The sequence below is a fragment of the Lissotriton helveticus genome, chromosome 2_1 (genome assembly GCF_964261635.1).
Source record: "Lissotriton helveticus chromosome 2_1, aLisHel1.1, whole genome shotgun sequence".
NCBI classification, from domain to species: domain Eukaryota; kingdom Metazoa; phylum Chordata; class Amphibia; order Caudata; family Salamandridae; genus Lissotriton; species Lissotriton helveticus.
Genome location: NC_136059.1, coordinates 1818486282 through 1818504743, shown reverse-complemented (window position 1 = coordinate 1818504743; position 18462 = coordinate 1818486282).

Sequence of the window (18462 nt, the reverse complement as noted above, 5' to 3'; positions counted from 1 at the left end):
GTGGTCCATGCATTAATACATGTATCACACAATAAATCTTGCTGCTACATACTTAGGCGCAGATTTACTTAGGGCTTGCATGGCCCTTGTGTCAAGCAAGGTGAAGCAAATCTGCAAAAGCCTTTAAATAGGATTTACTAAGCCAAGCAAAGCACTGCCTTGTGTTACCCTGTGCTGAGAAGGCATTCCATGGGTACAGCATGCGTGTTCTCATTCATCCACCCATGGATTTCGATGCAATCCCAGATATACTATGGTGAGTAAAGGAAACCTGGCATTACATCAAAATGCAATGCCGTCCCAAATGAGGCTTAACAAGGAGAAATATCTTTATTGCTCCTCCTTACTTTCTCTTTGAGTGTGTGCTGCATTTGCAACACACATAGATAGAGGAAAATTACTCAAAGGATTGTTTTTGTGCAGGAAATAATTCTACGCGCAATGGATGCACCCTTGCACCATAGTGCAAAGCTGCCTGTGTTGCCGCTAGGCAGCCCACAGTGTGCCAGCGCAGGGAGATATTTACTAAGATGTAATATCTTAGTAAATATGGTGCATCAAGCTCTCTTCCTGTCAGACAATGCAGCACAGCAAGTTGTCTTGCTGCCTTGTGTGACTTCTTAGTAAATCTGCCTGTTCCTACATACCTAAATCACTACACATACATGGAATTATTTTATTATTTATTTGTGGAGTTTTATATAGCGCTGACCTGACCGGTGGGTATCGGAGCGCTTAACAACAATTATAGGACATGTAAAAACACAAATACAATGATGGAGAACAATCCCGGAGTACAAAAACTGAGAAGACATAGTGCCAGAGAAGGACTGGCAGGCATAGAGTCTGGCCGAGTGCGGAGTCGATTATTTAGCGCTCCAGCAGCTCCTATCTGTTCACTAGGGATCGATTGAGGAACAGGATTTTGAGCTGGCTTTTGAAACTCGTAAAGGAGGGGTTAGTTCTGATGTGGGGAGGAATAGAGTTCCATATTTTGTGCGCGTTTCCTGCAAATTATCTGGCTGCTGTTTTTTTGTTTACGAGCTTTCAGTGGAATGAGAAGAAGTGTGTTTGAGCTTCTGAGGTTCCTGTTCTGACCTGCTTTGTTTTATTTTGGCAGCCAGATATTCCGGTTTGCCTGTGTGTAGGGCTTTGTGAGTAAGGCAAGCTGTTCTGAAATTAGCCCTCATTTTGACAGGGAGCCATTTGAATTCTCTGAGTGCCAGTGAGATGTGCTTGTATTTCTTGAGTCCAGTGACCATTCTGGCAGCCGCGATGAGAGTGGTTTTAAGGGGAGCAAGATGTGCTTTTGGAATTCCTGTGAGGGCAGCATTACCGTAGTCTAATCTTGACAGCACCAAAGATTGAGTGGCTTGTTTGAGATCTTTGGGTGGGTTGAAAGGTTTAATTTTGTTCAATAACTTTAGGTTGAGGAAGGCGCTCTTAGCTGAGTTCTTTATATGATTGGTCATGTCCAGTTTCGGGTCTAGTGTGATGCCTAGTGATTCAACAGAGTCCGCCAGGGTGAGGTTTCCATTGAGCGCATCTATAGTTTTTAGCCAATCTACCATTTGGGGGTTCTTTGCTTTGCTTGATATGAGGAGTAGTTCAGTTTTGTCAGGATTCAGTTTTAGGTGATTGCTTGTCAACCAAAGTTGCACTTCCTGTAGTATGCCATTGAGCCTTTGAATGTCCTTCGCAGATGAGATTTCTAAGTAGATCTGCGTATCTTCGGCATACAGATGGAAGGGTATGTTGGCTTCTTTGAGTAGGGTAGTGAGGGGTTGCATGTAGATGTTGAATAGTTGAGGGGAGAGCACTGACCCTTGAGGAACTCCTCTGTTGATTGGGTGTAGGTCAGATTCAAAGTTGTTGATTTTCATGCAGGAAGGAGGAGAACCATTTGAGGACTATCTCATCGAGCCCTACCCTTTCTTGCAGAGCTTTGATAAGGAGTTTGTCATCTACCGTATCGAATGCAGCCGATAGGTCGAGGAGAATGAGGAGGCAGCATTTTTCAGAGTCCAGAGATTCGTGGATGTCGTCGATGATGATGTTGAGGTTCGCGGTTTCTGTGCTGCAGCCTTTCCTGAAGACAGATTGATGAGAGTCAAGAAAGTTGATACTTCCATGTGTTGCGTTAGTTGTTGTAGTACACATCTTTCTAGGATTTTGGCTAGTTGGAGATGGGTCTGAAGTTGGTCAGATCTGATGTATCAAGGCCAGGTTTTTTCAGCAGAGGGGTGACTTGACCTACTTTGAGGCAGTCTGGGACGATTCCGGTATTTAGGGAACTGTTTATAATCTTGCACCAAAGTGGGGCTAGGTCGCATTTCAGTTTTTTGGTCATTTGCGTAGGAAAAGGGTCTAAGACGTGCACAGAGGGCTTGGCGTTTGAGATCAAGTTGATTATCTCTGCTTCAGGGATCGGGTGGAAGAGTAACCAGGGTTTGGTGAGGGGTGAGAGAGCAGTGCCAGGGGATCTAGTCGCGCAGCTATTGAGAAGGGGGGGCTGGTATTTACCAGAGAGAGCTTGATCTTGGAAATCTTATCATTGAAGAAGTTGGCAAAGTTATCACAAAGATCTTTGGATGCCTGAACAGTGGACGTGGCTGGTTTGGATGTTTGTTGTCTGATGATATTAAAGAGCTCCTTGGATCTATTCTTTGCATTGTCCAGAGCGGAGCAGAAGAATGTGGATTTTTTACCTTGATGTGGGTGGTGTACTTCTGCCGGACTGATCTGATTTGATCGCAGTGGATTTTGGTAGGATTATTCCTTCAGCGACTTTCGTATGCTCTTATTTGTCTCCTTTCTCCATTAATGTCTGAGTCAAACCATGATCTGGAGGGCATGGCTCTGCTTTTTTTATCCTTCAAGGGAGCTAGTTGATCCAGCAGGCCCCCCATGCTCGAATTGTAGAGCGAAGTGAGATCTGTTGTAGAGAGAAGCTTGTTGCCGCTGGGGAGTAGCGTACTTAGCCTCTCTTCCATGACGTCCAGAGGAATCTTGATGAGATTTCTAGACCATTTGGGTGGGTCTTGTGAGGGGAGCCGGAATAGCACTTTTTGGTTGATATGGAATAGGATCATGTTGTGGTCCGACCAGTCCACAGGAAGAATGTAGTCAATGGTGATTGCATCTCACTGAGCGATGATTTCATCCAAGGTAGCTCCATTGTTGTGCGTTTCCTCGGTGCAATGCTGGAATAGATTATTGTCACATAGAAGACTGCTTAGGGTTTGAATTAGTGTGTTGCTCGATTCGTTCCATTGTAGGTTCAGATCACCCAAGATTAGGTTGTTGGCGTATCAGAGTGCGCAGTGTGAAATCAGGTCGGAGAAATATTCCCCGAATGTGGTAGTGTTACCTGGAGGGTGGTAGAGAAGGTGACAGATTATTGGATTGTTGTCCTTGGTTTTGATGTTAACAGTAAGGCATTCAAAGGAGGTGTATTTACATACGTCCATTTCCATTATGTCGATGTGGTCCTTGTAAATGATAGCTACACCTGCACCACGTTGATCTTTCCTATCTTTGTTTATGATAGTGAAACCAGGAGGCAGGAACATATCTAAGCAAGTCTCCATGATAAACACATTGGGCCCGATTCACAGAACTAACTTAAGACAAAATCCTAAACTTACTACCATTTTGGTATTCACAGAAGGCACTTACTCATTTTGGTATTCACAGAAGGCACTTACTCATTTCGGTATTCACAAAAGTTAGGACTCCTAACTTTCAGACTCCTAAATGCCTTCTGTGAATACCGAAAGTCTTAAAATTAAGATTTTTCTCAGTTTAGTAGTAGTAAAGTTAGGATTCCTAACTTTAGGACTCCTAAATGCCTTCTGTGAATACCGAAAGTCTTAAAATTAGGATTTTTCTCAATTTAGTAGTAGTAAAGTTAGGACTCCTAACTTTCAGACTCCTAAATGCCTTCTGTGAATACCGAAAGTCTTAAATTTTTGATTTTTCTCAACTTTACTACTACTAAACTGAGAAAAATCCTAATTTTAAGACTTTCGGTATTCACAGAAGGCATTTAGGAGTCCTAAAGTTAGGAGTCCTAACTTTACTACTACTAAATTAAGAAAAATCCTAATTTTAAGACGTTCGGTATTCACAGAAGGCCTTTAGGAGTCCTAAAGTTGGGAGTCCTAACTTTACTACTACTAAATTAAGAAAAATCCTAATTTTAAGACTTTCGGTATTCACAGAAGGCATTTAGGAGTCCTAAAGTTAGGAGTCCTAACTTTACTACTACTAAATTGAGAAAAATCCTAATTTTAAGACTTTGGGTATTCACAGAAGGCATTTAGGAGTCCTAAAGTTAGGAATCCTAACTTCTGTGAATACCAAAATGAGTAAGTGTCTTCTGTGAATACCAAAATGAGTAAGTGTCTTCTGTGAATACCAAAATGGTAGTAAGTTTAGGATTTTGTCTTAAGTTAGTTCTGTGAATCGGGCCTAATGTCGATGTCTTGAGATAGGATGGCTTCTGCATATTCTGTTGCATGTTTGGTGGCTGATCTGCAATTGATGAGCAAGCAGTTGGCGGAGAACCCTGATTTGCTGAGATTATTTCCCGGAGGGGCCCTAGGTATGGAGGTGAGGAGGGGCGGGTGTCTGAGTGTTTTTGTGAGGTGGTAGACTCTTCTGACGCCCGTGATTACTTGGATTTTAGAGTTGGGGTAGGTTGTGGGAGCAGGGTTGTAAGTGGAGGCTAGGGCTGCTGCAATCTTCTTCGGACATTGCAGCTATGGGTCTGGTAAGTCTACGTGTCTGTGTCTTTTCAGACGGTGCAGCTGTGGTCCCAGTAAGTCTGCGTGACTGGGTCTCAACCTCTTTTCTAGGGAGACTTTGTTTCCGGGAAGGCGGGGCTATGTTTTTTGTGCGTCTCAGTGGCAAGGTCTCTACGTCAGATCTAATGGGACACTGTAGCTGAGTCTCGTGGGTGGTTGAAGCCCCTATCCGGTGCTTCGGAAGTTTGGTCAGAGTAGGAGACCTAGGTTGGAGTAGCTGGGGTTGTCGGGATTTATCGAGGTTGGCTAGGATTTCGTTTAGGCCCAGTACTATTATTTCTAGCTGGCTTTCTAAGAGGGTCAGCCGGTGCGCCATGTTTTCCGGGGCTGATGGCTGGGTTAGGACCTTCCTGAGGAGTAGGGGGCTGGACTGAGTAAAGTTGTTTTTTGCTGTTCGTGTCTCTTGCTGTTTGTGTTGTTTTGCTGCTCTCTTATCGGCCCTTGCTGAGGGGTGCCAAGGGTTGTAATGCGAATTCAGCCTCATGGTTTCTGCAGGGGTGGCATAGTGGGTGGGGGACGTGAGTCCTACAGGGGTGCGTTAAAGGTCTGGGGCCAGAGCCCATAGTGCAGGGTTCGCGTGTTCCTGCTGGTGCGACTGGGGGGGCAGTTGGGTTTGATGGTCATCGCAGGGTAAGAGGATGCGCTTCGCAGGGGCGCTGGAGTGAGTAGAGGTTCGGGAGGCGAGTGCAAGGGGACTGGAAATGAAAGTGTGTTCTATCTGGAGGGACAGGTTGTCCGGGGAAGGAAGTGGGACCAAGGAAGGTTGGAGTTTGTGGAGATGGGCGGTTCAGAGTGTAGGGAAGAGGGAGTCAAAGGCCTCTAAGTTCTCATTGTTTGCCTGGATCAAAATTGTGCCATTTGAGTAAATGGTCACTGAAGTGTTCCCTTTCCTAGTTGAGTGATTAGTGAGAGAGGTTGACAGTTTGCAGCTGTGTGAGGTGGTCGTCATTTTGGAGATGCGAAGTTGCATTCTTAGTATGGTGTTCCAGTTATCCGGGTTATCTGTGTGAAAGATGAGATCCATCTTTATCTGCCCTTTGGAGGGGCAGTGGTAAGTGTCAACGGATAAAGTATCTGGGTGTTGTCTGATTAGTCTATGCTTAAAGTTTCTCTTCACTTTTGGGGAGAGGTTCGGGGGAAAGATAATTGCGAAGGAGTTAGTTCCTTGCGGTTTCATGTGGGTTGAAATAGAGGGGTTGTTGTAAATTTGAGTGCTTGGAGACATTATTGCTATTCTTAGAGTGAGGGGCCATACTTCTGTTATGGTGCGGGATTTGCCTTTATCAGGGAGAGTCAGCTGGGGGAGGCTGGACACTCTGGGGGAAGCTGAGCATGCTGGGAGGACGAGCAGCGCGCGGAGGGCCTTGCTGGGATAGGGTCCATGAGGCTAGATTAAGGGAGATTCGCAGCGCGTGAAGGAGGCGATGGGTGTCAGTGGGTTCATCCCCTCTGATGGTTTGTAGGGGACAAGTCTGTGCCATAAATAGACTGCGAAATCACCTTATGTCAATTGGATTCTGGCTTCAACCATCTTGGGGCCGGCTGGCTTGATCCTTTAAGTAAAGGGATGCTGAAGTGACCCATGGTCTGAGTTGACAGGCTTTGCACAGATTGTGGGCCTGGGGTCGTCATGATTTGTAGCAGGATTGCTCTAAGTGCCGTATCAGCGAGGTATGGCGCGAAAGTCAATGCAATTGCCTGTGGGCAGTATTCCGGTGTCAGCCAGCTTAGGGGCAGGCAGTATTGGATGAGAACTGATCCCCCCGCCAGACCATTTTTGTGGATTAGAGCCTCCTTCGCTCAATTACCCCGAGGAAGAGCTAGTGTTCCAGTGAGCCTCGGGGGCTGCAGGCAGTGAGGAGAGGTTGCATTCACTCGAGGGCATCCATCTTTGGGTCAGGCAGTATCAATTGTGAACTGCACAGCAAAGATCTAAGAGTCACTCAGAATCTCTCTTTGGGCCATCAAAGAAAAAAAATGTGTTTACCAGGAACCTTCATCACCCTTTTCCTGCTAATCAGAGTTTTCTTACTATCCACTGTTGCTTCGGTGGATGAGGGAGGTATGAGCAAGGGAGAATGAGGTGGAGTGCAGGTGTCTGGAGGGTTGGTGGAAGTTCAGGCAGGGGTTGATGTATGCTGGTCCTTGGTTGTGTATGGCTTTGTAGGTGTGGATCAGCATCTTGAATTGACATATCTTTTGAATGATGATTATTCAACCAATAACTTAACAGTAATAATCCTGACTCCGAGCCCATGTCTGCCTAATCTCAGTCCTTAATAATGTGTCTTGGGACTTTTGTAGAGTACCTGTAACTTGTGCTCAGCTTTTCCTGCCATTGTTGAGGAGGTCATCAATATGAAAAAATAAACTAAGAGACCTTTCACAAAGTTGACAAGTTTGTTTCCAACTTGTTTATGCCCTTGCAAAACATTCTGTGCTAATATTGACCTATGACCTTGTCTTCTAGAGCTGTAAATGGAGTCATTAAAATTTCTCTTATCTGATCTGCAAAATATCCTGCCACAACATTATTAACTGAATAAACCCATTAACCTGTCACATAAATTCATGGTTGACAAAGATCTTACAAAATAACTAGTATATAAATAATAAGTACTTGATAAATAATAATTAAATGATTACAGTATAACAGTGGCAACATCTATTCATTCTAGGAGGGCATAAGGAAACTTTTTCCAGCTGGGATAATCCTTACTTCTGTGTCCTTAATAGAACTGAAACTTCCCTTTCTGATTGCTAGGAAACTTGTCATTCTATGTCAGGACTCAGAGGCTTAGAATATGCTGGTTTAACGCTTACCAATGTAGCTATTTCTGAGTTTGGTTTAACATATAACTTCTGAGTGTGGAATCTGAAGGCCACTCAGCTGCCTTGATGATGTCCTCAAGTCTGCTTTTGGAAGACATCGCTCACCTGGTCGAATGGGCACTGATGAAAGAAGTGCCAACACCCTGCATCCTGCATCACCCATCTGACTCATCTAGCTCGTCTGGGGGGATGGAACCAATACATTAGGTTTAGTGATAGAAATGAGAATTTGATTGGCTCAACCCCCCCAGTTCTGAGGGCTCTGGATATATCCTCATACTCCTACAGAAATCTTGCCACCCAGAGTTTAAAAATGTCTGGGAAAGCAAGGAAGTGTTTTAGGCATGTGTTACATTTAATGCGTCTGGCGATGAAGAATCAAAATCCATCCTGGGTTAATGGCTTCTCCAGGAGGTCCAATACTATCACATTTGAGACTCTTTTGCAAAGAGTCAATCACAGCAAAATGGAGACTTTTGCAAACAGTTGCAACACCAAATTGATGTCCCACATCCTGGAGTACCATGGAGGAGTAGATTGAACAGACAACCTGAGACCTCTCAAAAGTCTGCAGATGAGTGGATGAGATCTGACCGGATAACCTTGGATTGGGCAGTGGCCCACTGAAATCACTGAGCTAATGAAGGTCAGGTGGCTGAAATTCGTTTGTTAGTTTTTCATTTTTCTGAGGGTCATGGAAAAATAAATCTTTGAAAATCTAAGGAGCCTGAGTGCGCAGCGTTGTTCTTTGAACTGTTGTGACAATAATTATTATATATAACTATATATAACTATAGAAAAATACACACCCTTATGCATATATATATATATATATATATATATATATATATATATATATATATATAATTTTATTTTACGTGCTCTGTTAAGTTGGATTATGCTAACACATTTTTAATTAGGTACCTCAAGATTCATACAAAAGTAATCCACAGCAGCACTATATTTGCCATTAAAATGTATATCAAGAAGTTGGAAATTACTTTGCAATATTATAAAACATACAATTCAAATAGATGAGCCTTTGAAATGTTAGGAAAGGGATACTTTGTTCTTTTTAAAACAGACTACTTATTTATTCAGAAGCATGAACAAGGTATTTTTATTCATTTTCAAAGCTCACTTTTCAAGGATTATTAAGTTCTGGGTGGCTCGTGAGTATATATTTAAATGTGGAATTAAATATGATGTTGTAGATGCTTTGGAAAGGAGAGCAAAATAACTCTTATAAATAATTCAACATTCACGGTAGAGATTTATGCGAAATATATTTTTACAAGTTGCCCTTTCCCGAAAGGTTAGCACCTTAGCTTAAAGACAAAGGAAATTGCATACTGATATTAATAGATACATTTATTTCAAAATAGAGGGTAAAATGTTATTTTATGTCACTTAATGATATGCTTGTTACACCTGTTACAATAGAACAGTTATCATCACTGACATGATATGATATGCCGATACCAATAGATTAGGTATTGGAACCTTCAGCCAGACCTCTTTAAAGCACAGTCAGTGAGTCTTATGTTTCTGTTTAATTATAGAATATTCACTAAACAGTTTAAGTTGATAACATTTGTTGTTATATTATTTTAAATTTCAAATAGGTTATTTAATATTCAAAAATGAAATAATAAATATGTAATATGCCTATAATTATGTAATATTAACTGATACTTATTCATATTTTAACTATGTTTAATAATACATTTTATATAAGATTATTTCCTATAGGATTTTATTTCAAAGCCCTACATCTTTTTTTTTTCTGTAAGAGGCAGTTGCAGTACCATGGGTTGGCCATGTATAGTGCTAGAGCCCGATTCACAAAGGATAAACATAGACATTTGACCTAAACTTAGGCCAGACTTCTAAGCTTACAACTTTGGGAATTCACAGAGGGCATTTACTAGTACTATCTTTATATTTGTTCTTGGGCCACACCACTGCCCAGAGTGCGGACATGGAGATAGTACTCGTAAATGCCCTTTGGAAATTCCCAAAGTGATACACTAAGATGTTTGGTCTAAGTTTAGAACAAACGTCTAAGTTTACCTTTGTGAATCGGGTCTCTAGACTTCTCACCAAAATGTATGTTACTATAAAAGTGTAAATTACAACAGAAGTGCACTTTGTGAATACCAAAATGAAGTAAACTTACTCAAAAGAGTAAGTTACCTTTGTGAATCAACCCCTCATATGTTATATTTCACCTATCACCAGATGTAGAAGTAAAGTACAATAGCTTATGCAGTAACTTGACCTCAGTCAATTTTATCAACTGCACACAACACCAAGGTGCATGCCCAGTTCATATAGATGGTACTTCTTAGAAAGTAGATAGTGGTCAGATCTTCTACCTATTGCCGATGAGGTCAACACTCATGGCAGACAGGTAAGCTTAATGTTCGACTGTTATTGAGTGCAGCTTACGAAAATGTACTGAACCATTGTTACAATAGGAGGATTCAGCAGTTGGGCCAGAGACTTCTGCGTGGTAGGGTATAGGAAAACGTTAAACCTTTTATCAAACTTGGAAAATTATTAACAATAATTTATGATAAGTAAAATTGTAAATTAATGTTATTCATATATATATATATATTTTTCATATATATAGGACTAAATAAAAAATGCTTTAGCACTATTAATTTTGAATCATTCTAATGTACCAGGAATGATGGAATGTACCAGAAATGACGGAAACAGTTAATTACAGGAGACATTACTGGAAAGACAATTCCAAAGTATCAACCAACTTACTAGCACTTAAATTGGCTAAGGAAAACTTTAAAGATGAATCTTTGATGGCAATTGAAAGTTGGGGGTACTTTACAAAAAAATTAGTAGCCACAGATGTCTCAAAACCCTTCAATAAACAACAAATAAGGAATCAAGATGAAGCAAGAAATAAAATAAAGTTATCATACACAAATCACAACCTAAAAAGAACTCTCAATAGGCTCCAGAGACTTTTAAAGAAGCATGCGGATGATATGGTTATATGATGAAAATTGGAAACTATTAATCATGACTTACAGGTAATTTGGGGAGAAAAAAAATCAAGAAAAGCAAACACTCGGGGATAAGGAATTGTATACAAGGAAAAAGAATAAGATTTTTGGAAACTGATAAATGGCCTATTACGACTAACCAAAACAACGGTGTCATCTTAAGTGAAGCTGACTGGATAGGATTTATAGCAACGCACCTAAATATTAACTGGGAAATTATACAAAATGTCTATTGACATAAGGATTGAAATTTAGAATACGAAACCCTAATAACGAAAAATCAAGTATGTAAATTAATCCAAAAACAAAAAGATGGTATTCACGGCCCTAACAGGATACCATTTGCTTTATACAAGGAAAACCCCAGTGTGTGGGCTAAATAACGCATGAAAGTATTCAAGAAAGTTGTGAATCATTGTCAATACCAGAATCATGGAAGAGCTCGTTATTTCCACCTATATACAAAAAGGTGTTTGGGCCCAACCTGGCAATTCAATTACCAACTAATCACTTTGCAAGATACAGATGCCAAACGCTTTGCGGGGATCCTACTTTCAAACCTAACTTCATGGGAAAATGAGAGCCATATAATTCCACCTAACCAAACAGGCTTCATACAAGGTGTAGGAACTGCAATGAATATCTTAGCTCTATCAGTGTTAATCGATTAAATATACAGTAAAAGAGCAACCGTTATATCTGTGTTTTGTTGACTTTATATCAGCTTTTGATAGTGTGCAGAGACAGCTACTTTGGGAAAAGTTAAAAGGCCAAGGAATACCATATTCTTCCTTGAAATCGACCCAATGACTCTATTCTGATACCTGGGATAGCTTTTGAATAACTGATGGTTCTTGCAGGGCCGGTATCTCCATTAGGGCTGTGGGATTACGCCCCTCTGAAAATTCCTACAAATTTACATAAAAAAATATAAGATAGAATGATTTATTTAGACATATGATCGTACCTCTAAATGAATTGATGTATTTAAGTCTGGGTTGCCTGTTTCAGGCTGCCTCACCTCGCTTTGAAGCAGGAGATGAAAGACAGGCAGTAAATCAACTTTCTCAATGTGATGCATGACACAAGGCTTTCTGTCTTAAAGCCCTTCATTGTCATTCAAGCATCTGGTTGTATGCGCACTGTAGGGCCAGTGACGCACTAAGCGTCACGGTTTCGGGCGTAGGAGAGTTCATCCCTGCATGATTTCAGACATCCGTCATTATAAGACGCAGATCCCTCCCTTTCATCATATGTGAGAGTGGATGCAAGCACTTCTGATATGGTTAGTGTTTGCAAGCTAATGCTGTGTTCTGTATATTAAGCCGAGACCCCTCATCGCTCTACCCTCCCTCACTGTGACACCCCAGGCCCTCCCTGCACATTGCTAGCTCCTTTAGAAATGGAGTTGTGGCATTTGCTCACTTGCGAAATGGATCCAAATATCTGAATCAGGCCCAAATGGAGAGATATGTGCTTACTGTATAACATGAGCTTAGAGTAGCCAGTTCTTTGATGTATGGCATTAAAACTGGCCCTGTATACATGCCTCTAAGATACTACTGATGCCTAAAACATGGCTCGACTTGCAAACAATGAATGTTAAAAATGTTGAGGGAATGCATCTCAGCGATTTAATTTCTCTCTTGTTTGACATGCTTTACTAATCTTGCATTCCCACTGAGTTAGCTATTTTATAATTTTGTTTTTTATCTGCATTTTTTTGTGTTCATACTTTGAATGCTTGAGCCATGCTAGGTGTTTATGAGAGGAGTTGATTGAGCGCTCAGGCACTAAGGCTAAAGCCAAACAAAGTGCCTGTCAGTGGGTTGGCCTCTCTACAGAGCACACAGAACACTGTTTGTGCATTTCATTTGTAACTAAAATTCTGTGGATATGTGTGTGAAGGGGTATACGGATGTCAAAATATTTCCAAGGCAAAAGTAAGAGAAATTAAAGTGCTTAAATTTGAAGGAGTGCAGTGCATGTTGGGGCGGTGAAGTGACAAAGATGCGTGGAAGGGCATTTGGGGAAGAGTAAACAGAGGATGCTGAAGAGGAAAGAGAGGGGCTTGAAGCTGTTCAGAAGGACATGGTATGCAGAGAAAAAGAGGATAAATATCCAACATAAAGCACACCATCAGCCATAAACGTTTCATCCAAAAAGACAGTCCAAGTTTAAAATATACAATTCAAGTTTAAAATACATTCTTCTGTCCTTTAAAAATATTATAAAAGAGATAAAAGTTCATATGCAAACTAAAAACATGATTGTACATAGATGAAGTAATGACCGTCGAGTTTAGTTCCTATTTATCATGATTCATTTCCTCATTCCCCTTTAATTACTATTTATTTAGTGTTTTATAGAGCGTGAACCAGACCCGTGAGGGTATCAGAGCACTTTACAGAAGTAACAGGTGGGATACAAGGACATAGGGGGGAAAAAAGTCAAAGAGATAGGGACATGTGGATACAGCATATGGTAGAACAAACAATCATAATATCTGGATACATTTTGGGGTAGGAACAAATCGATACATTAAGCTAGAGAAGTACTCTCAACACCAGGGGGGTTTGTTCGAAAGTGCAGGGTGGGTATCATAAGGAGAAAAGGCCCCGGGATAATACCCTAATGATAGGTGAAGCCAGGTTATGGAGGTGATAGTAACTTTAGCGTTAGAAGAGGAATTTGCCCATTAGGAAAGTTTTAGCCTCTTTTTTTAAGTGAGCTAGAGACAGTATTCTTCTGATGGCAGGTGGGAGTGAGTTCTATATTCCTGGGGCAGCTCCAGAGAAGGCGCGATTGTACGTTCTTTTTTTTCCTGAAGCTAGCAGGTTGGAGCAAAAGGTCTCTGGGGGACCGGGAGTTTCTGGCTCCTCCAGATATCTTGAGTTTCTGGGTGTGAAAAGCAGGGGACTTGGAATAAAGAGCCTTGTGGGTGATGCAAGGCAGCTTGAACTGGATTCTGGCCTCAAGAGGAAGCCAGTTCAGAGCTTTAAGGTGGGGTGAGATATGGTTGTACTTCTTAGAGCCAGTTAGAAGTCGGGCGGCGGCATTGAGGCAGGCTTTCAAGGGTGCCAGAGAGCTCTTGGGTAGGCCTGTGAGGATGAAGCAGCCATATTCTAGCCTGGAGATGACTCGGGCCTAGGGCCTATACTTCATATTGTCTCCTAATGCCCATTGCTGATTTGATAAAATGTAATACTACAGTGCAAATAACAGGATTAGTCAATGATTGCAAATGTCTGACGCCCTCTCAATGTGTACATGGGTGAATTTTCTTTAACAAGGGAACCAAAAATCTGCTCCTTGCATCTTTGTAAAGCGCACAAAAAAGAAAAAAGTGCTAAGTGCTCTGGGTAGGACTAATGTCGCATGGGTAAAGTAAGGTTGTCTATCCACCCGGATTGTTTAGGGAACCTTACCAGAAAGTGCAACGTGCTAAGACAGAATCTTGTTGAAAGAAAACGCAACTGGCTGTTCATAGTAAAGGAAAGGTAATACTGCTGTTTATGCATGAAAGGGCAACTGGCGCCAGGTGCCTCATTTGTAAATGGTGCATTTTTGCCCAGACACCATACACGTCTCTAATTTTGCCCTTCGCATTAGTGGGGATGCATGATGGGGTATCAAAGTACTCACCCAGCCCGATCTGGAATAACCTATCCCTCACAAACCGAAGCCAAGGGATCCACAAGAACCTGTCCGAGTTAATACAGTCTTCGATGATCTCCCTTGAAAACTGTAACTCTCCTGAGGCCCAGAGCTTGGCCCACAGAAGCAAGGGGCAGTGCCAATGTGATCTTCTATATATTCCATCCCCACTTCTTGATGAGAAAATGAGGTGGCAGCACTGCTAGGAATCATCAACAGACGTTTTATGAACTTGTTCTCCACCACTTGGAATGGGCGGCTTCTTTAGTAACCCTACACCCCCGCCCCATTCGATGCAATGCAACTGAAATGCATTTTGCCTTGTATAAGGTAACAAGCTCATGCACCCCTGCCTGACTCCTTCTGTTGAGGCAATGGGCCTTGTCTTTTTCCCCTGTGAGCAAAATCTTATGGAAACAGATGTGTTGGTATGTAACCTATTGAGAAGCAGGATTAGAGCGCTTTCAAAGCCCATGTCTAACATTAGTGCCAAAAATGTACCCTTGTTCACAGTATCAAATGCACAGGACAAGTCCATAAAGGCAAGGTGGATAGAACCACTCTTTGCCCTCATGTACTTGCCAGTGATCAGGGATAAATGTAGGCACTGCTCTGTAGTTCCAAGTCCCCTCCGGAACCCATACTGCTTTTGTTTTTTTAAATGAACCCCTGCTAGTCGCCCAGGTCTCCTGTCGGGCAAGGATTACCCTACCTAATACTTTGGCGGTAGAATCGATTAGGGAAATGGGCCTATAGCAGGCAGGATCATTTCTGTTCCCTTTTTTGAACACGGGTTCAACTATGGCCTCTTTTTAGGATGCTGGAATTGGGCCAGTCACTACCTATTTAAAGACCTGAGTAAGCAGGGGTGCCCAAAGATTTATGTTTAACTTAAAAAGGTCTAATGGCACTCCATCTGGACCTGGAGCTTTCCTACTTATCCCCTTCGCAAGTGCCTCCTCCACCTCAGTCAGCGTGAGTGAGACACTAAGCTCTACTGCCTCTCTCATATCGACCGGGAGATCCTCGTTATACATCAACAACTCCCTATCATTTGTAATAAAAATGGGCTCAAAGTGTGATTCCCAGGTATCACCTAGGATCATAGGCTTCATTTTTCCCACTTCTTCAGTGAATTGGGGAAGGTTGATAATGGCCCAGAAATGTTTGCTATTTCTAAGAGCACTTGCTCTTTCCAAATCATCCCACACTATGCACCTCAACTCCACTTTCCTTGCGCTGATGGTGGTTTTATATAGACGGCTCACATGTTTTTTTTGTTCTATATTTCGGTGGTGTGATTTTAGAGCAATTTTCTAAATGTTATAGACTCTAGAGCATTCTACATTAAACCAACGTGCCTCATGGTGCTGCTTAGGCCTATCTGGACAGGTTAATCTTTCAGCTACATTAGCACAAAGCCATTCGTAAATCTGAACAATTATGGATGATTAAGAATCCTGCTCCAAGGAAGCCATAATCAGGTCTAATTTAGGAAGGACTGTTTCTTCCTCAAAGAGTGTTGGATTTATTTTCCCCCAGTTTACTCTTACACCTTTATTATGATTGTAATGAATCGAGCGTCCATCACCCCCTGAGGTTCTTGCTATTACTTGAAGCGAAACAATCAATGGGTTGTAGTCACTTGCTATTTCCGGAGCCACATGGAAATCGCACACCAGAGAGGAGCATTCCATAGAAATAAACATAAAATCAATCGAACTTTACCTACCCCCATCAACAAAAGTAGTGCAGTGGACTGAAAAACTGTTATTCAGGCGGACCAGGTTATTCTCGATGATGATAGTATTCAGCGCCTCTCCCTGCGGGGTGTGAATGAAATGCCCCAAGGGCTGGTCATCAGTGTACAAGAAACCACAAACTCTTTTGTTACTAAATTCACAAGATGTATAATTTAAATCTCTCACCCATAAAGCACATAAAGGTTGCCACTTCCCAGAAGCATTAGCAATTTCCATTTGCAGGGCTTCTAAAACATCACAATTCCTTGGGTCAAAAATGTTATAATACCAGTTTATAAGAAGGACTCTCATCTGCAGCATATTAGTGATCATAATCAATTGGAACCACTGAGAGGATCCTACACAAGAGACATTCAGGGAACCAAATCTAACTGAGATTAGGGTTACCAACCCTCCTTTAGCCCTCCCCGACAATTATGCTGTAGTGGGCACCTCAAAGGCCTGGTAACCAACCATCTCAATACTTTCTTCGGCCCAGGTCTCCTGTAAGCAGATGACATCAAAACCCCTGATATGTTCCATCCAAACCTCGTCTGTTAATTTAGACCGAATACCTGCAATGTTCCAGGAGATTAATTTAACTGTGGGTATAGAGTGGCCCAGATCCATATCTAGTGGTAACACTGAAGGAAGCAGGGGACTAACCACATGTGTCTGGGACGACCTCTCCCCACACATAATTGAAGGCCAAAACTCCTTCAACAGACCTCAATGCTGTTTAATTCAAAGACTCACTATTTCAGAATTTAAACATTTCCAATGTTCATTATTTATAAAAATCATTTTTTTACTCATTTATCGTAAGCAGCTAACACTCAGTGACAAAGCCTATCATAATGACAAGCTTTAGGCATATATCAGTTGCTATGCCTTTTATCTGGATAAAAACATCACAGAGAGAAATCAAAATACCGGTCTGTTGGCACACTCTGGGAATCACAGAAATGTATTTGGCATGTTCCTTTATAGAGAGCACACACTTTTTCATCTCACATATGCAGACCTGTCTGCACATATTACTAAATAACTGGTTACAGCTAGCATTTGCGGGTGCTTCTAGAAAAGTCTAGTTAGAGCATATTTTTCCAAAGTTAATGCTACATGCAGTGAAAGACACAGGGCAAGCATATATTTTAAAGGGCTAAAGTTGTCATGCAGAACAATTTACACATTACAGTAAATGTAGAACACATGAATGCAAGAAAAGATGGCACAGTTTTAATGTGTTTAATATTTAAATTCTTTAGGTTCCCACTGCTTAATAAGCCTTGCTTTATCGCTATATTCATTCGCTTTAAAATGCACCATTTGCCAATCTTTTTTTCATTTCTTTCTCGGGAGAGTGACTCCCCCTGGACCCCAAGTTTGTCCATAGATCTTGTTCACATCACTCGCTATATAAAAATCATGTCCAACGTTACGCTCACCATTTTCAAATGTCACCAGATGCCACTGCTTTCCTGTTTTTCGAGAAACATGTGAACTACCATGGGTCTACAGCAAGGGTGTGCCAAAGTGAATGCACATCCATCAAAATTAGCCAGCACCTATATTTCAAAGCTATTATATGTGGAAGACGTTATTCTATTAAGTCAAAGTAAGGTGGGATTACAACGGCTGATAAATAGGTTATCAAGTTATTATCAAGCAAACTGCATGATTATAAATGTCAACAAGACAAAAATTATGGAACTCAACAAAAATCCTGATATAGAGAATAACCATAAATGTTACCTCGAGAACCTACAGCCAGAGCAAATTAGATTGTATAAATATCTCTGAGTTCTTTTTGATGATAAAGGTTCATTTACCTACATAAGGCCGATATGCAAAGGAAAACTAACACTCTACTGTCAGCTTGTAGAACTTTGCAGGAGTCCTTAGGGGGACTGAGTTACTTCCCATTTTTAAAAGTAATATTGGCAAAATTATTACCATCACTAACATATTGTAGTGAAGCTTTGTGTGTGAATAACTCTATAACTATCAATAATGCCTTTAAATCACTTTTCACCTTCCTCACAACACATCTCCTGCAAAAATTAGCTTAGAATTTGGGCTAACTAATCAGCTAATTGCTAGGAAAGGCCTATTTAAAAAAATGTTGGATAGAATAAAAATGGATAATGTCAAATTGCCTGAGGCAGGAAATACAAACAAATCGGAAATCTCAGTTTTGGAAATACCTACAATCTGTCTTGGATGAATATTCAGTTCATGAGATTTGGGATATGCCAAAAACCTCAGAATCATTAAAAAAATCTATTTAATAAAATAACAAAACACTTATTGTTGTATAACGACAAAGAATTTTTGCAAAAAGATCCCACACATGGTCACAAATGAAGGGGTATACTTTACTCGAGGTTC